The following is a 3,494-nucleotide window of genomic DNA, read 5'->3' as shown; positions in this document are numbered from 1 at the left end:
AGTAGTTCCCAGTCCCCTCCATGGGCCTGGGACCCAGTTCCGGGTTGTTGTACACTTCGCCCCATCTGCTTAATGCTTGGTCGTGGGTGTGGGCCCATTTTGTAGATGAGCAAGTCAAAAATCAGGGGCAGCTGCGTGTGTAAGCCAGGGTTGAACTGTCTTTCGTGAAAAGCTGGTGCTTTTTTGACTCCACCAACAAGCTGCCCTCCCTGCCCCCCAGTTACTGTGGCTGCCTGCTGTCAGCCCAGATGTACCTGGATGTGTCCAGGACGTGTCCAGGTCCCCACCACATGCCTGGAAGTGCTCTGGCAGAGGCCACACTCAGCTGGGTTGAATTGGACATGGAAATGCGTCCATAGATAAGATGTTGCCCTTGCTGGCAGAAGTCTTGGGAGGGGTCCCTGCAGGTCATCTTGGAGCAGGGTCTCTTCCCAAGACCACTGAATTCCTTTCCTGGCCCTTGTGTCGTGCGTGGGGGAGCAGCATTCCGCTCTAACACCCCCGGTTCCATCCAAGGTGAGGTTCATTTGGGTTTCCATTATGCACCCCCACCACGTCCTCCCTCTCTCCCCGCCCTCCTGCAGAAGCCTCCCTGGCCTCCCCATTTTGCCTCTGCTTTCACAGCCTCGGTGGGCAGGCCCTGGCTGCCCACCTTTATGCTCCTGTCAGCCTGGCCACTTCTTATGGTAGCCTGAGCTTTCACTGTGATGGGTGGCAGTAAAACCTGGGCACCTGTTACGCCTGCCGCTAGGAGCACAGGCACAGGTGCCCTCCCTTGGGCTCTGCTGGGGAGCTCTTGCAGTGTTGCCTTTGGTGTCTGCACTGAGGCCATCCCATGTCCTGGAGAATTGTCTGAGCGTCCTGCCTCGGTGCTCCTGAGGCGCCCACGGTGGGGACAGTAGGCAGCGTCCTCCTCCCAGGGGACTGTGAGTGTGTTTAGGGGTCAGCTCCCCGATAGACCTTAGGCTTCTCAAAGGCCAGGCCTGTCTGTGACCCAGGGACGAGGGACTCTCAGGTGCTCAGTGTTTTCACATCTTCATCCCTTTGAGGTGGGCACAGCTAGTACCCTGTCTCCTGAGGGCAGGTAAGAAAGTGGAGGGTCAGTGAGGTCACAGCTAAGCTGCACTTGAACCCCTTCCTTACTCTGAGGCCTGAGCCTGTCTGACCTTTTGCAGCCCTGTTTCCTGCACTAGTAGGCGCCTATTAGATGCTCACGGACTGACGAGGACGGGTTTCTCATGGACGTGAAACTGAATGCACGGTTTTGCTGATGCACATGTTGACTCCACACCTGTCTAAGAAGGGGTGTGTTTTCTTGGTAAAGACTTGTCAGGGCTGGGGCTCACTCCGAGTACGCAGCCACTGGGGGGCCCCTCCCAGCGGAATGGAGGTCTTCTGCACATTTTTGGAAATATTTATATCAGAAAAAAACTTCATTTGGGCTAAAGTGTCCACGTTTGTGTTGTGGCCCAAGTGATTTTGATAATGTGGCATTTAGCAGTTGCCACATCTGAAGGAGGTCCTGGCCACGCCTGCACCTTCTCTGAGGCTGGCAGTGGGCCTCAGGAGCCCTTGCTGTGGGAGAGGAGAGGTCTTCCACCTGAATGTCTTTGTGCCCCCCATTGGTGACAATCAGCGTTGACCCATGAGGCACATGCGAAGGGCAGGATGCAGCCATGGGCGTCCAGCAAATCGGGGGGATTGGACCCCAGGCCTCGATTGCTTTCATCCACTCTTGCTCCCAAAGAATAGGGCATGGGCAGATGTTGAGGGGTGGGGCTCTGGAGGTCTTGGCCATTTAATGTCTGGTCCTGGCGTCTCCATTTATCAGCTTGGAGGCCTTGGGCAGGTTACTTGAATCAACCTGAGTCTTGGTTTTCCCACCTGTGGATTGGGCATTTCAGATCAGTGTCTGGTAGAGGATGCTGGTCGACACTGAGTGTCAGCTGTGTCTTGTGCTGATTCCCAGCAATCCAGGTCTGGGTCTGGGGCCACCCCAGCACCTTCGTGTGTGTGTGTGTGTGTGTGTGTGTGTGTGTGTTCGGGTGGGTGGGGGGCCTGGGTGAGCTTGTTCGTCTGCAACTTGGAAGTAGTCACGTTACCTGGCATGGTTGTTGCAGGCTTCAGAGAGATTGTTCATGTGAAAATAAATGCTTTATTACCCGGCACACAAGTCCCCTCGCCCCTTGCCCTCCCAGGGGGCTCTGGGGCTGGCCACACACTCTGCAGGCTGTGGGCGCCTGTGTGGCTCGGGGGCCTTGGGGTGGAGTAGAGTGTGTGGGGAAGCACCTGGCTGGTCCTGGGGAGACAACGAGGGAGGGAAAGTTGTGCTTTCAAATACAGAGATTTAAGAGGTTTGGGGGTTGGGTGTGGAGGCCAAAATGAGAAGATCAGGAAGAATTTCTAGAAACCCCCAAAGGAGGATGAGGCTGATAGTTTAGAAAACACCCAAGTTTAATTGGTAATGGTTTAGACAGGAGAGCTGGGGTGGTTTTTAGAAAGGCCAAGGGTTCTAGGTCCTGGGTTATGAGGTGAGACCCACCAGAGGTCACTGGTGTAGGAGGGTGCCAGGACCAGGGCTATGCTTCCGGAAGTCTGCACACGTGGAGGACGACAGAGCTTGGGGGTCCGAGGTAGATAGGCGGGAGCTGGTGTCTGGGTGCTTCTCTCGCCCCAGGGCTGCTGGGAGCCAGGGCTGTTTCCCATGACGTCCAGACTTTCAAGTGCCCCCGTCTCCTAAGCAGAGTGGGCTCATGTCCTCTCCTGGCTCCTGGCCTCCCTGTCTGCATGAGAACTCTTGTCAGCCAGTGAGACCGGGAGCGGGTAGCCTTCATCTGCACCTGTGTCTCTCTCAGCCTCCACAGCCACGGGGACGCCCTGCACACGTTCCCGCAGGACAGGCTGGACCCAAAGACTCTGGACTCAGGCCGCCCTCTGCGAGGAGGGGCGTGCCCTCCTCGGCCTCCCCTTCTGACTGATGGACTTCACTGACCTCAGGGTCAGACGTGCGGGCTTCACCCTGCCCGCTCCTCACGAACCCTGAGACTTAGGGGAGCGGCTGCGCCTGCGACATCTGCATCTGTGAACCGGGCTCGGACACCTACCTCACAGGGCTGTTGTGAGAAGCCTGTGAGGCGGTTTGAAAGTGCCCGCCTGGGGCTTGGCACATCCTGTTGTGCTCTCAATAAATGTATTTTTTGCCTTAACAAACACAGTGATGGATGTGCTACTAATCTGAGGAGGGGGTGAATGTCGGCGTCCTGTCTCACTTTGGGCCGTGTGATGGCTGGGGAGGGGCAGGGGAGCCAGCTCCAGTCCTTGGAGCCACCTGTCCCCTACCCACTGGGCACTCGAGGGTGGTGGGATGCCCCTAAGCAGTTAGCCTGGTGCGTATCCTGAGGCAGACGCACATTTGGATGAACTAACCTGGCTGATCCCCCATCTAATGGTTGGAAGATGCCAGGTTTCTTTCCAGAAAGGAATGTACACAGGTG

At 56.7% G+C, this 3,494-nt stretch overlaps 1 long non-coding RNA gene across 7 annotated transcripts in view; it reads left to right on the top strand.

Moving 5' to 3' along the window:
* Nucleotides 1-3,214, top strand: part of LOC117023281 (uncharacterized) — a 35,345-nt gene extending 32,131 nt beyond the window's left edge. For all 7 annotated transcript variants that reach the window (XR_004423185.1, XR_004423181.1, XR_004423182.1 and 4 more), the window contains one exon: nt 2,856-3,214. This is a non-coding gene — a long non-coding RNA (uncharacterized LOC117023281). The remainder of the gene's footprint in view (nt 1-2,855) is intronic.
* Nucleotides 3,215-3,494: the final 280 nt, after the last annotated feature.

This window comes from Rhinolophus ferrumequinum, chromosome 6, assembly GCF_004115265.2.
Source record: "Rhinolophus ferrumequinum isolate MPI-CBG mRhiFer1 chromosome 6, mRhiFer1_v1.p, whole genome shotgun sequence".
NCBI lineage: Eukaryota > Metazoa > Chordata > Mammalia > Chiroptera > Rhinolophidae > Rhinolophus > Rhinolophus ferrumequinum.
This window is presented reverse-complemented; position numbering and strand designations above follow the sequence as displayed.